Consider the following 16,106-nt stretch of genomic DNA (forward strand, 5'->3'; position numbering starts at 1 on the left):
GGATAATTGAAAGAACCTTTGGCCTCCTGAAGGCCAGGTTCCGGTGGGTGGATCCCTGTACTACTCAACCAAGAAGGTGTGCCAGATCATCCTTGCATGTTGCATGTTGCACAACCTGGCCTTGAGATGCCAGGTGCTTTTTCTGCAGGAGGATGAGCCTGGAGATGGTCTTGTGGCAGCGGTGGAGCCTGTGGACAGTGACGAAGAGGAGGCAGAGGAAGAAGATGTGGACAACAGAAGTAATATAATACAGCAGTAGTTCCAGTGACACACAGGTAAGACACTGTAACTTCACTTTACTTTTCAGTTTTCTGTTGGACATTGTACATGGCAGCCTGATTTCCCTATGTCTATGGCCACTTACTGTACCCTTTGGCATCTCTATTTTCAGATCTCTGTGGCCCACTCTGGCTCCTGGTATGCTTACTGCTGCCCACCAAAGGTCATACCAATGCATATATAACTGTACATATGACTTGCAATGTTCTCAGAATGTTGTACTAATACATATTTCAATCATTTGACAGACTCAAGATTTGTATTTGTTCCAAGGGTGTTTATTTAATTGCTCATACGCAGAGAGGGATATGCAATGGGCTGGGGTGATGGTGGAGGAATGTCCAGTTAGAGTCCATTCTCTTCGTATCACAGATGCATAGTCCAATGGAGCGTAGGAAGGGGAGTAATGGCAGGTCACGGTGGGCAAGGTGACAGAGTGGGACAGAAGGGTGACAATCAGAAGAGTCCTATGTCCTGGTGGGGGTCTTGGCAATGTTCTCTGGCTTCTGCCTGGATCGTAGGGACAGTTTGTGGGGTGGTTCTCCTTCTGCAGGGGGTGGGGTGCTGGTGGCCTGTTGGTCCGGTGACGGGGCCTCCTGTCCACTAGCACTGGCGGAGGTGGAGGGCTGTTCTTCAGTGTGGCTAGTGTCAGGGGCCTGTTGTTGTGCCACTGCCTCCCTCATGGTCTTGCCCATGTCTGCCAGCACCCCTGCAGTGGTGACCAGGATGGTGTAGATGTTTTTGAGGTCCTCCCTGATCCCCAGGTACTGTCCCTCCTGCAGCCGCTGGGTCTCCTGCAACTAGTACAGTATCTGACCCATGGTCTCCTGGGAATGGTGGTATGCTCCCAGGATGTTGGAGAGTGCCTCCTGGTGAGTGGGTTCCCTGGGCCTGTCCTCCCCCTGTCACACAGCAGTCCTCCCAGTTTCCCTGTTGTCCTGTGCCTCTGTCCCCTGAACCGTGTGCCCACTGCCACTGACCCCAGGTCCCCGATCATTCTGTGTTGGTGGGGTTACCTGGGGTCCCTATAATGGTGGACACACTGCTGATTGACGTGTCCTGGGGAAAGTGGCATGGGCCCGCTGGGTGGGTGCTGTGCTTGTGTTTCCTGAGGGGGGGAGCCTCTGTGGTGGGTTGGGACTGCGGCAGGGTTACCGACTGTCCAGAGGTCCCGGATGGGCCAGGTTGGTCATCTTGATCCAGGCATGCAGAGCTGCTGTCATCACTGTAGGCCTCCTCTGGGGAGTGACTGGATGTTGCTGGCAACTCCTCTCCAGTGATGTTGAGTAGGGGTCCTATGGGGATGAAAATGCAGTGTTATTGTATCTGTGTGTGCCATCTTGTGCATGGGTGTGTTTCCCCGTATGGTTGGGATAGCCCTGGCAGCTTAGGCTTGTGTGTGTGGTGATTTTGTAGGCTAGGTGATTCTCTCTAATGGGCATGCTGTGGTGATGGGTGTTCATGCAGGTCTGTGATGGGGGTCCATGGATTGGTGTTACATGCAGGGCTTGGTTTTGTGATGGGTGGGTTGTGATAGTGGGGTATATGTGAGGTGGTGGAGTGATGGGGGTGAGGGTAGGGGTAGGAGTTTGTGATGGCATGCACGTAGGGTGGGGGATATAGTAGTAAAGATATGACTTACCAGAGTCCTGTCCTCCTGCTACTCCTGTGAGGCCCTCAGGATGCATTATTGCCAAGACTTCCTCCTCCCATGTTGTTAATTGTGGGGGAGGAGATGGGGGTCCACCGCCTGTCCTCTGTACAGCTACCTGGTGTCTTTCAACCACGGAACGCACCTTCCCCTGTAGTTCGTTCCACCTCTTCCTGATGTCATCCCTTGTTCTTGGATGCTGTCCCACGGCGTTAACCCTGTCCACGATTCTCCGCCATAGCTCCATCTTCCTTGCAATGGACGTCTGCTGCACCTGTGATCCAAATAGCTGTGGCTCTACCCGGATGATTTCCTCCACCATGACCCTTACCTCCTCCTCTGAAAACCTGGGGTGTCTTTGTGGTGCCACGGATGTTGTGTGAGTGGTATGTGTGAGGATGTGTGGGGTGATGTGTTGTGGTGTGTGCTGTGAGGTGCGTGGATAGTGTATGGGTGATGGTGTTCTGTGGCTCAGATTGAGTGGGTGCTCCTGGCTTGTGTCTCTCTCTGTTGGCAATCTTTTTTTTCGTTGAAAGGGTTGTGGGTAATGTGGGTGTGTTTTCTATTGGTGTGGGTGTGGTGTGTGTATGTGTGTCAGGTGTGTGTAGTTTGAATTGTCCAATGTGGTGTAGTTTTGTAAGTGTGTGTGTATTTTGAGTGTGGCGGTGTGTACCGCCAATGGTTTACTGCGGTTAAAAGACCGTTGCAGTGATTCGTGGGTCCTGATACTGTGGGCGTATTCCTGTTGGCGTAACGGTGTGGGTTTTGATACCGCCAATTTATCACTGACCTTTGGTATGGCGGACTTGTGTGAGAGTCTGTATTGTGGCGGATTTCTCAGTGTGGGTCATAATACCCGTAGCGGAATACCGCTACAGTCACTGTATGTTGGCAGCCGTCAGCACGGCGGTAGGCGGCATTTACCGCCAGGGTTGTAATGAGGGCCTTAGTGTCCTGTGATTTTCACTCGCAATGAGGGAGATGTGCAGGCACTGGATACATTTCACAACCAACAGGATTTACAGCAGCAGCCTATCATGCTTTCTCCTTTCTTTGTGTGCTTGATCTAACATTTCCACATGCATTGCCTAATCCCTGGAACGTGTCAAAGCGGTTATTGCAACAATAAGATATCTCCTGTAAACGGCAGAGACAGCTGGTCCGTGGAATGGCTCATGTATGCCTGAACCTGGCCTTCTGCTGACAAATGCCTTTTAAACTAGCAGTACCACTTAGGATAATTGCCAGTTAATATGCCTTCAAATGACCCAAATTGAATATGCAACAATTAAGATGTATTCTTCTGGCCGGGTTAAATAATTCAGCCTGTTTAAGACATCCAGGACACCAAACAATGCTAGGGCCTCATTAACAAAGCCATTTGGGCATGCAAGTTCAAATGCGAAGTGCATACGGCTTGATTTACTAGCCTAATGAATACAAAAAGGGTTAATTTGCTGTTCCAAATCGATTTATCCAAGCATACAATTATAATTGTTTAGTGTGTTCCGGGTGGGGATAATGTTAAAAGTTTGAAAACATCAATCAGTGTTCAGAGACTTTGCTAAGACGCATTGCCACCGTGGAAACAGTCAGAGATTTAGTCTGACAAAAAGTATTTTTAAGATTTTTTTTTTTAAAGAATGTTACTTTCTAGGATGAGTAGGGGGCGGTGTCTACCCCAAAATTGAAGGTGAAAGGCTTTCACCACAAAGAGAAATATCTTGCCTTTGGATAAAAAGTGATTAAATAAAAGGGCAAGTGCATTTTCACATTCATCCCAATATACCATGTACAATTATGCAAGCGGATATTCTTCTTTAGAGACGTAAACAAGAATTTAAAAAACATTCTCAGAAGTACTTCTTAAATCATAATGCTGTTGCAATTTATCCGGAGTACACTAGGAAACCTTTGCTAGTTCTTGAAACTTATACATTTGCATGGATGCAAGGTGGTAAACCTGTAGTTACAGATATATGAGTTTCTTTGTTTCTCTGGACCTTTGTTTCTTGATTGGCTTTGAATTCCTGATAATGTCTATTGCTCATGCGCCACCCTAAACCCAACAATTCTTGCCTCGCTGCCTTATTGTCACACTTCACATCTGCTCTCTATCTCACAACTTCATTCTCTTTCTCCAATCTCACACCCTTCTTTTTCTTCAAAATTTAAAAATTTCCTTCACTCTTTGTTTTCTGCCTCCCACCCGCCCCAAGCTCTGTTTCCAGTAGTTTCCCTGATGCACTTAACGTTCTTGTTGGCCTAGAGCCTTAGTAAAATGTTGCCAAAACTCTAAATATTAAAGTAAACTGTAAAGAACACAATGCAATCACCAAAGATGTGATTAATTGTAACATTAACAGATGAAACTCTTAATCACATTTTTGGTATTTCGAAATGCCCAGTACATTTTAGCCCCTGTGCAAAATGATCTCTCTATGAATCGCCCTATATGCTTGTTTTCTTCGTAGGGTTTTTGAAAACAAGTTTGTTGATTTACTATTTCTTTGGGTGTAAAAAATCCCTAAGGAGGAGCCCCGAAAACGTATATGTTGATTGACTGGAAAGATGAGTAGCTAAAGCCTGATCTAATTCCACCTGTAAAGCATTTACCTGCTCTCTACTGAACTGATTCATTGGGGCTCAAAAGGATATTGCTTCCCCCCTAAAACGCTTTAAATGCCCCACACTGCAAATGACGAGGCAGTGCCTATAGTCCTTTCGCAAAATGCATTAATTGAGGAACGCATTGTTGCAACCTAGTCTTCTTTGGTCAAGAGTGAGCGATCTAGGGTCCAGCAGGACCATTCGGCCCGCTGTTCCCTCAATGACCCCTCAATGAGTAGGGCTGAGCAGTCTGAGAAGAGGTTCGCACAAATGCCTGACACCAGCCTATGCCAAGAATGGAAGATTAAAAAAAAAGTTGATCCTAGAAGCTGAATTATGTTGCTTTGAAAAGTATGTAAACATTTTCTCCTGGGAGTGATCAATTCGCCATGGATACAATAAAGCAAAGTCTCTACAGAGCTTATCCACCCAGTGCACAGATCTTGGTTTATTTTGCACCTTATTGCAACATAAGCAATCTAGATTAATGTTCTGTATTACATTAAAGCCCCCCATCATAACCTGCCCCTCTACTGTTCGCGAATACTCATAGATCGCTTTTAGAGAGGTAACCTTATCCTCAATGGGCCCATAATAGCTAATAATGTGTATGAGTTGAGAGTTTACCTTTACTAAAACAGCAATCCTCCTAGCTCGCGGATCTCAGAATACCTGTATTACTTCACAGGGAAGATCATGGGTTAGAAAAATCACCACACCCCTCAATGCAGTATTGGCAGATGCAGAAGAGGCATGAGAAATAAATCCCTGACTATTCAGCTGTTTAGCCAGGGCTTTAAGATAGGTCTGTTGAACTAACAGGCTGTGTGGTTTTAAAGTCCTTAGCCAAGCTATTATCGCCCTTAATTTGGTCCGGTTATTAAACCCATTGACATTACAAGATACCACTTTCAGACAACCGAAGGCCAAATGTTAGAAAAGGGGCTTATGGTTGGCTAGAATATGCACCTCAGCCAAGCAGAATTCACCCACTGCAGTCAGAGCAAGTCGGATACACACACAAATTAATCTGTGCTCACCCTCTGGTAATCAGGCTTAATTTAAGAGGCAATGTGTAAAGTGTTTGTGCAATCCTCCCAAACAGTGACCCAATGTAAGTACCACAAAAAACTCCACACAATGTTAAAAAGAATAGAGAATATTTTATAGGTTTAAATAAGATTGAAAACAATAATAATCCAATTAATGAGGCTTAAAATACATAACTTGGTACTGTTGTCAGCACCAGAGTTGCTCAGCACACTCACGTGATTTAAAAGAAAATGTGGGTTTGCTCCTGATGAATACTTTTTTCCCCTGGTCACGTACTTGTCAATCGAGCATTCTGGAATGGTGTCTTTACTGAGGCTCTGTTTCCTTCACCGCGCTGTACGAAGAAATTCTGGTGTGGGGCAAAAATTTAGAGTGGAAGGAAGGAATGAGGGCTCCTTTGGTTTCACCCGGCCTCAAACCCAACGATTCAGGTAGGTGATGGATGATGGGACGGGGTGGCTTCCCTGATATAGGCAGTCCAAGTGTGCTGCTCGACCTCTGACAAGACTTTGACACCTGCTCAGGCAAGCTGCGGGAGTGCTGCAGAGGGGGACCCCTTACGAGCTGCATGGAGGTGGCTTCCATGATGTAGGCTGTCCAAGTGCGCCGGCACAACCGCTGAGCAGACCTTAACACCAACTCGGGCAAGTCGCAGATGTGCTGCAGAAGGGGGAGCCTCACGAGGTGCACAGAGGTGGCTTCTCTACTGGAGGCGGTCTAGGTAATTGTGCAGGACCACACTCTTGACCTGGGAGTGGGGGCCGCACTGACGAAGGGATTCCTGCAGGTAGTGACGGCTCCTCAGACAGAACGGCAGCGGTAGTCTCCGTGGTCCCTGGTTATGACCAGGAGCGGCTGATTGGGCTACGCTGGACGCAGTTCTTGACGGAACAGGGCACACAAACAAGGCCCCGGAGACACTCTGGTGTTGCTTTGGATGTTGTTATACTGGACAGAGGTCAGCAGGCAGTGGGACAGCTCAGCAAACTCTGGCAGCAGTTCCTGGAAACAGGCAAACACAGCAAGGTGGCAGTCCTTTTGACGCAGCAGCCTTTACTCCAGCAGAGTTCCTTCTTGTTCCAGAGGTGTACTACTAATTGGGTCAGGAAGCCCAATATTTATACAGAAAAGTTCCTTTGATGTGGGGGTGACAACAGGGAATTCTTGTGAAATGTGCAGGTCCCACTTTCAAGTCAGTCTCCACTCTAGACAGTCAGTGGGAGGTAATCAGCCCTCTTCTGTGGACCCCAACCCTTACCTTTTGAGATGTAAATGTGAGATACTCTCCACCCCTTCCTCAGTAAAACCCATCAGTATGCAGATGAATGCAGATATGGCTGAGTAGCCTGTGTTGTGGGTGTCTGAAGGGAATGCACAAGTGGAACTTTCACCTAACCCAAGCCAGACATGTACTGGAGAGAGACTGCAGGCTCACAGGGCAGTCAGTGTAGAGAAACTTCCACTTTCTAAAATTGGCACTTCTAAAATAGTAGTAATAAATCCAACCTTACTAGTAAAGATGATTTATTATTACTGTTCCAATGGTACCAAACATGACCCAGCCACTCCCCTGCGTCCAGCAGGCAGGTCGCTCCCCGCACCACTGCCCCGCGCCGCCTCCACTTTACCGATTTCATATTTTTCTTTCTTTTGTTTAAAATCCCCTGCGCTACGTCCCCGCGGCCCTCCCCCTCCCCCCACCTTCTCTCTGTCCGGTTTCTTCTACTTTTTAAATCCCCTGCCGCTGCATCCCCACGGCCCTCCTCCTTCCCCCACCTCCTCTCTGTCCGGTTTCTTCTTCTTTTTAAATCCCCTGCCACTGCGTCCCTGCGTCCCCTCCCCCATCCCCCCATCTCCTCTCTGCCCGGTTTCTTCCTTCTTTTTAAATCCCCTGCCGCTGCGACCCCGTGGCCCCTCCCCCCTCCCCTACCTCCTCTCTGTCCGGTTTCTTCTTCTTTTTAAATCCCCTGCCGCTGCGTCCCTGTGGCCCCTCCCCCTCCCCCACCTCCTATCTGTCCGGTTTCTTCTTCTTTTCAAATCCCCTGCCACTGCGTCCCTGCGTCCCCTCCCCCCTCCCCCCACCTCCTCTCTGCCCGGTTTCTTTCTTCTTTTTAAAATCCCCTGCCGCTTCGTCCCCGCGGCCCCTCCCCCCACCTCCTCTCTGTCCAGTTTCTCCTTTTTTTTTAAATCCCCTGGCGCTGCGTCCACACAGCCCCTCCCCCCACCTCCTCTCTGACCGGCTTCCCGCCGCTGCTTATCCCTGCAGCCCCACCCCCCCAGCCTTCCCATTCACCCAGCCCTCCCTCCTCCCAGCTGCCACTCCCTCCCTCCTCCCCATTTATGGCAGCCCCGGCGCGAACGCGCCGCTGGTGCGCCAAAGGCAGGCCCGTCTGCGCCCGTCCGCGCCACGACCGTGCCCAGCGTCAGTCCCCCTGGCCCCCTCAGACAAATCTACTCCCCCTCACTCTCCACTCACTCAACCCAGGCCCTCTCCCCACCTGCAGCCTTTCAAGCCCCACACACACTCATGGCCCCTTCACCTGCAACACCTGTCATTTCTCCTGCTCCTCATCCCTCACACCACACACCAACCATAGCGACCCCCCAACAACAAACACAACACCCCCAACGCAACACTCACCTGCTCTGCCCCCACCCCCACCAACCAGCCCCGCCCCACACCACCCCACCCCACAACCAGAACACATCCCGCAACAACACCCTCATGCACCACACCAACACCACAACCACCTCAACTGCCTGCTCCTCAACACCCGCTCCCTTCACAAACATGCCATAGAACTCTGGGACCTCATCACATCACACTCACCTGACATCGCCTTCCTCACGGAAACCTGGACCACCCCTCATCGGAACCCGACATAGCCATAACCACCCCCAAGGGATACAAACTCCAACGCAAAGACCGCCTCAACAGGCCAGGTGGTGGCATCGCCATCCTACACAGGAACACCATCAAAGTCACCACCAGCTGCCAAGACACCATCGACAACACAGAACACATACACTTCCTGTAGGAAGTTGGCTCTGTATGCACTATTTCAAAGTAAGGAATAGTATGCACAGAGTCCAAGGGTTCCCCTTAGAGGTAAGATAGTGGCATAAAGAGATAATACTAATGCTCTATTTTGTGGTAGTGTGGTCGAGCAGTAGGCTTATCAAAGGAGTAGTGTTAAGCATTTGTTGTACATACACACAGGCAATAAATGAGGAACACACACTCAGAGACAATTTCAGGCCAATAGGTTTTTGTATAGAAAAATATCTTTTCTTAGTTTATTTTAAGAACCACAGGTTCAAATTCTACATGTAATATGTCATTTGAAAGGTATTGCAGGTAAGTACTTTAGGAACTTTGACTAATCACAATAGCATATATACTTTTTACATAAAACACATTTAGCTATTTTAAAAGTGGACACAATGCAATTTTCACAGTTCCTGGGGGAGGTAAGTTAATGTTAGTTCTTGCAGGTAAGTAAACCACCTACGGGGTTCAAATTGGGGTCCAAGGTAGCCCACCGTTGGGGGTTCAGAGCAACCCCAAAGTTACCACACCAGCAGCTCAGGGCCGGTCAGGTTCAGAGTTCAAAGTGGTGACCAAAACACGTAGGCTTCAATGGAGAAGGGGGTGCCCCGGTTCCAGTCTGCCAGCAGGTAAGTACCCGCGTCTTCGGAGGGCAGACCAGGGGGGTTTTGTAGGGCACCGGGGGAAACACAAGTCCACACAGAAAGTACACCCTCAGCAGCGCGGGGGCGGCCGGGTGCAGTGTGCAAACAAGCGTCGGGTTTGTAATAGGAAGCAATGGGAGACCAAGGGGTCTCTTCAGCGGTGCAGGCAGGCAAGGGGGGGGGGCTCCTCGGGGTAGCCACCACCTGGGCAAGGGAGAGGGCCTCCTGGGAGTCACTCCTGCACTGGAGTTCCGATCCTTCAGGTCCTGAGGGCTGCGGGTGCAGGGTCTTTTCCAGGCGTCGGGATCTGGGAATCAGACAGTCGCGGTCAGGGGGAGCCTCGGAATTCCCTCTGCAGGCGTCGCTGTGGGGGCTCAGGGGGGACAACTTTGGTTACTCACAGTCTTGGAGTCGCCTGGGGGTCCTCCCTGTAGCGTTGTTTCTTCACCAGTCGAGTCGGGGTCGCCGGGTGCAGTGTTGCAAGTCTCACGCTTCTGGCGGGAATTGCAGGGGTCTTTAAAGTTGCTCCTCTGGAAACACAGTTGCAGTCTTTGTTGAACAGGGCCGCTGTTCTCTGGAGTTTCTTGGTCCTTTTAGAGCAGGGCAGTCCTCTGAGGATTCAGAGGTCGCTGGTCCTGGGGAAAGCGTCGCTGGAGCAGTTTTCTTCCGAAGGGGGGTGACAGGCCGGTAGGGCTGGGGCCAAAGCAGTTGGTGTCTCTGTCTTCTCTGCAGGGATTTTCAGCTCAGCAGTCCTCTTCTTCTTTAGGTTGCAGGAATCTGAGTTCCTAGGTTCTGGGGAGCCCTTAAATACTAAATTTAAGGGCGTGTTTAGGTCTGGGGGGTTAGTAGCCAATGGCTACTAGCCCTGAGGGTGGGTACACCCTCTTTGTGCCTCCTCCCAAGGGGAGGGGGTCACATTCCTATCCCTATTGGGGGAATCCTCCATCTGCAAGATGGAGGATTTCTAAAAGTCAGAGTGACCTCGGCTCAGGACACCTTAGGGGCTGTCCTGACTGGCCAGTGACTCCTCCTTGTTTTTCTCATTATCTCTCCTGGACTTGCCGCCAAAAGTGGGGGCTGTGTCCAGGGGGCGGGCATCTCCACTAGCTGGAGTGCCCTGGGGCATTGTAACACGAAGCTTGAGCCTTTGAAGCTCACTGCTAGGTGTTACAGTTCCTGCAGGGGGGAGGTGTGAAGCACCTCCACCCAGAGCAGGCTTTGTTTCTGTCCTCAGAGAGCACAAAGGCTCTCACCGCATGGGGTCAGAAACTCGTCTCTCAGCAGCAGGCTGGCACAGACCAGTCAGTCCTGCACTGAACAATTGGGTAAAATACAGGGGACATCTCTAAGATGCCCTCTGTGTGCATTTTTTAATAAATCCAACACTGGCATCAGCGTGGGTTTATTATTCTGAGAAGTTTGATACTAAACTTCCCAGTATTCAGTGTAGCCATTATGGAGCTGTGGAGTTCGTTTTTGACAGACTCCCAGACCATATACTCTTATGGCTACCCTGCACTTACAATGTCTAAGGTTTTGCTTAGACACTGTAGGGGCATAGGGCTCATGCACCTATGCCCTCACCTGTGGTATAGTGCACCCTGCCTTAGGGCTGTAAGGCCTGCTAGAGGGGTGACTTACCTATGCCACAGACAGTGTGAGGATGGCATGGCACCCTGAGGGGAGTGCCATGTCGACTTAGTCATTTTATCCCCACTAGCACACACAAGCTGGCAAGCAGGGTGTCTGTGCTGAGTGAGGGGTCCCCAGGGTGGCATAAGATATGCTGCAGCCCTTAGAGACCTTCCCTGGCATCAGGGCCCTTGGTACCAGGGGTACCAGTTACAAGGGACTTACCTGGATGCCAGGGTGTGCCAATTGTGGAAACAATGGTACATTTTAGGTGAAAGAACACTGGTGTTGGGGCCTGTTTAGCAGGGTCCCAGCACACTTCTCAGTCAAGTCAGCATCAGTATCAGGCAAAAAGTGGGGGGTAATTGCAACAGGGAGCCATTTCTTTACACTTCCTAATCCACATTAACAAGAACTCCAACCTCAGAGGTACACTAATCTACAGACCACCAGGACCATGCCCGCCTTCTGCGACACCATCGCCGACACCATCAACTCGCACGCCCTCACCTCCACAGACTACATCCTCCTCAGTGATTTCAACTTTCACTTGGAGAACCTTCAAGACCACAACTGAACCTCCCTCATAGACAACCTCACCAACCTCGGACTGAAACAACTGGTCACCGCACCCACCCACTCACTCAGCAGGACACACGCTTGACGCAATTTTCACCTCAAGCCAACACATAGCCTACACCCACACCACCGAACTCCACTGGACTGACCACCACTGCGTCCACTTTTCCTTCAACAAACCCCACACACACCACCATCAACACACCACACCCTACCGCATGTGGGACAAGATCCCCACAGAACGCCTGAACTCCCACCTGGCTCACAACCTCCCCCCCCACACCAACAACCCCAACGCAGGAGCACACAACTTCTCCAAATGGATCACTACCTGCGCATACAACCTAGCCCCCCTCAGAAAACACCAACATCAACGCCCCATGGTTCACCCCCGAACTCCAAGCGCAAATGCCGCCAAAGGGAAAAAACATGGCGACAAGAACCCTCCACAACCAACTTCTCTACCCTCAAAACTACCATTCGCACCCATCACCAACTCATATGCACCACCAAAAGAGATCACTACAAGACACACCTTGACAACAACTCCCAAAACAGCAAAGAACTCTTCACCATCATTAAAGAGCTAGCCAAACCCAAAGCCAGCAACATAGACCCCACACACACACACACAGCCCCTATGTGACACCCTCTCCAACCACTTCCACCACAAAATCCTGGACATCCACAACAGCTTCATACCACACACACCCACCACACACACCCCTCACTCACCCAACTCAACCCCCACTCATGACCCCCCCACCACACTCACCACATGGGCCCCCACACACACGAAGAAACCGAAAAAAACATGAACTCCATCCACTCCGGATTCCCCTCTGACCCCTGTCCTCATCGCATCTACAACAAAGCCAGACCAACAATCTCCCCCATACTCCGCGACATAATCAACTCCTCCTTTGACTCCGCCACCTACCCAGACCCCTGGAAGCATGCAGAAATCACCGCTCTCCTAAAAAAAACAAAGCCGACCCGGAGGTCCTCTCCAACTATCGCCCCATCTCCCTCCTCCCTTTCGCCGCCAAGGTTGCAGAGAAACTAGTCATCGCCCGCCTATCCCACTTTCTCGAAGAAAACAACACTCTTGACCCCTCACAATCCGGGTTCCACAAGAACCACAGCATGGAAACTGCCCTCATCACATGCACTGATGACATCAGGACCAAAGTAGACAAAGGCGAGACCATCGCACTCATCCTCCTAGACCTCTCCGCAGCCTTTGACACTGTCTGCCACCACACACTACGCACACGCCTCCACAGCACAGGAATTCACCACAAAGTCTTAGACTGGCTCACCTCCTTACTCATGTACCGGACCCAAAGAGTCCACCTTCCACCTTTCCACTCCACCGCTACCAAGATCATCTGGGGAGTCCTCCCTCAGCCCCACACTCTTCAACATTTACATGATCCCCCTAGCCAACATCCTACGACCACACGGAATCATTATCCTCTCCTACGCAGACGACACCCAACTCATCCTCTCCCTCACCCGCAACCCCACCACCGCCAAAACCAACCTACACACTGCTCTCCTCGACACCGCCAACTGGATGACAACTAACCACCTCAAGCTTAACTCCAACAAAACCGAGATCATCATCTTAGGCCCCAACAAAACCATATGGGACGACTCCTGGTGGCCCACCGCCCTAGGCCCGCACCCCCCCCTGCAAACCACGCACGCAACCTCAATCAATCAATCAATCAAAATAAATTGTATAGCGCGCTACTCACCCGGAGGGTCTCAAGGCGCTGGGGGGTAGGGAGGACCGCTACTGCTCAAACAGCCAGGTCTTGAGTTGCTTCCTGAAGGAGAGGTGGTCGTGAGTCAGATGGAGGTGGATGGGGAGGGAGTTCCAAGTCTTGGCTGCAAGGTAGGAGAAGGATCTTCCTCCCATGGTGGCTTTTCTAATGCGTGGCACGGCGGCGAGGGCGTGGCTGGTCGATCGTAGCTGGCGGGTGGGAGTGTAGAAGGTCAGGCGGTTGTTGAGGTACCTGGGGCCCAGGTCGTGGAGGGCCTTGTGTGCGTGGGTGAGGAGGCGGAACGTGATTCTCTTGCTGATGGGGAGCCAGTGCAAGTCTCTCAGGTGTCCGGAGATGTGGCTGTGTCGGGGGATGTCAAGGATGAGGCGTGCGGAGGCGTTCTGGATGCGTTAGAGTCTTTTCTGTAGTTTGACCGTGGTTCCGGTGTTGAGGGTGTTACCGTAGTCCAGTCGGCTGGTGACGAGTGCCTGGGTGACCGTCTTCCTGGTTTCGGTGGGGATCCATCGGAAGATCTTTCGGAGCATGCGTAAGATGTTGAAGCATGATGAAGAGACGCCGTTGACTTGTCTGGTCATCGAGAGGGAGGAGTCCAGGATGAAGCCCAGGTTGCGTGCGTGGTCCGTTGGTTTGGGTGCGCTGCCCAGGGCAGGGGGCCACCAGGAGTCGTCCCAGGCAGATGGTGATGATCCAAGGATGAGGGCTTCCGTCTTGTCTGAGTTTAGTTTCAGGCGGCTGTTCATCATCCACTCGGCTACGTCTTTCATCCCTTCGTGCAGGTTGGTTCTGGCGGTGGCTGGGTTGTTGGTGAGGGAGAGGATCAGCTGGGTGTCGTCGGCGTAGGAGATGATGTTGAGGTTGTGATGGCGTGCGATGGCTGCGAGGGGGCTCATGTAGACGTTGAAGAGGGTGGGGCTGAGTGAAGATCCTTGTGGTACGCCGCAGATGACTTCGGTGGCCTCGGATCTGAACGGGGGGAGGCGGACTCTCTGGGTTCTTCCGGTGAGGAACGAGATGATCCACTCTAGAGCCTTCTCTTGAATTCCGATGTTGCTGAGGCGCTGCACTAGGGTGCGGTGGCAGACCGTGTCGAACGCTGCGGAGAGGTCCAGGAGGATGAGGGCCGCTGTTTCCCCATTGTCGAGCAGGGCTCGGATGTCGTCAGTGGCTGCGATGAGGGCGGTCTCGGTGCTGTGGTTGGCTCGGAAGCCGGACTGTGAGTGGTCGAGGGATCCATTAGTCTCGAGGAAGGGGGCCAGCTGTCTGTTGACGGTCTTCTCGATGACTTTGGCAGGAAACGGGAGGAGCGAGATGGGGCGGTAGTTCTTGAGGTTGGTGGGGTCTGCTGATGGTTTCTTCAGGAGGGCGCTGAGTTCGGCATGCTTCCAGCTCTCCGGGTAGGTGGCGGTGTTGAAGGAGCAATTGATGATGTCCCGGAGATGGGGTGCGATGACGGAGTCGGCCTTGTTGAAGACGTGGTGGGGGCATGGGTCGGTTGGTGATCCGGAGTGGATAGTGTTCATCGTATGGATGGTGTCTTCGGTGCTGACCGGGGTCCAGGCGCGGAGGGTGGTGTTGGGGGGCGTCTGTTTGGTGGTTGGGTGCGTGGTCTGTGCGCCGAAGCTGTTGTGTATGTCGGCGATCTTGCGGTGAAAGAACGAGGCGACTTAGTCGCAAAGGTCTTGTGAGGGGGTGATGTCGTTGTTTCCGGCGCTGGGGTTGGAGAGCTCTTTGACGATGCTGAAGAGTTCCTTGCTGTTGTGTGCGTTGTTGTCTAGTCGTTCTTTGAATGCTGTCTTCTTGGTGGTGTGGATCAGCTGGTGGTGTTTACGGGACGCGTACTTGAGGGCGGTCATGTTGTCTGTAGTCGGGTTTTTTCGCCAGGCTCTCTCGAGGGTGCGGCAGTTCTTCTTGGAGTTCTTGAGGTCGTTGTTGAACCAGGAGGCTTTCTTGCTGTTGGGCCTGATGGGATGGGTTTTCAGAGGTGCGAGGTTGTCAGCACAGTTGGTGATCCACTGTGTAAGGTTGTTGGCTGCTTGGTTGGGGTCCGCTGAGCTGGCGGGAGGGTTCTGGCTCAGTGATGTGGAGAGCTGGTCGGCGGTGATCTTGTTCCAGCTCCTGCGGGGAGCCTGTTGTGGGTGGTGGTGAGTCGTGGTTTTTCTGAAGCTGAAGTGGACGCAGCTGTGGTCTGTCCAGTGGAGTCCGGTGGAGTGGCTGAAGGAGATGTACTTGCTGGAGGAGAAGACTGGGTCAACCTCAGCATCATCCTGGACCCCTCCCTCTCCTTGACACAGCAAATCAATGCACTAACCTCCTCCTGCTTCCACACACTCCGCACTCTAAAAAAATTATTCAAATGGAGTCCCCCAGAGACCAGGAAGACAGTCACCCATGCACTCATCAGCAGCAGACTAGACTACGGTAACGCCCTCTACGCCGGCACCATACTCAAACTCAAATGCAAACTCCAGAGAATCCTGAACACAGCCGCACAACTCGTCCCTGGCCTCCCCCGCCACGAACGAATCTCACCACACCTCAAATCCCTTCATTGGCTCCCCATAGACAAGAGAACCACTTTCAAGATCCTCATCCACGTAGACAAATCCCTCCACAACACCAGCCTGTCCTACCTCAACGAACGAGTGAACTTCCACACTCCCACCCGCAACCTCCGATCAGCCGACCTCGCACTCGCTACAGTCCCCTGCATTCAACGAACAACCACAGGAGGCAGGGCCTTCTCTTTCCTCGCCCCCACAACCTGGAACTCCCTCCCCACCAACCTCTGCAAAACCAAAGACCTCCTACTCTTCAGA

Source organism: Pleurodeles waltl, chromosome 9 (assembly GCF_031143425.1).
Source record: "Pleurodeles waltl isolate 20211129_DDA chromosome 9, aPleWal1.hap1.20221129, whole genome shotgun sequence".
Classification (NCBI taxonomy): Eukaryota; Metazoa; Chordata; class Amphibia; order Caudata; family Salamandridae; genus Pleurodeles; species Pleurodeles waltl.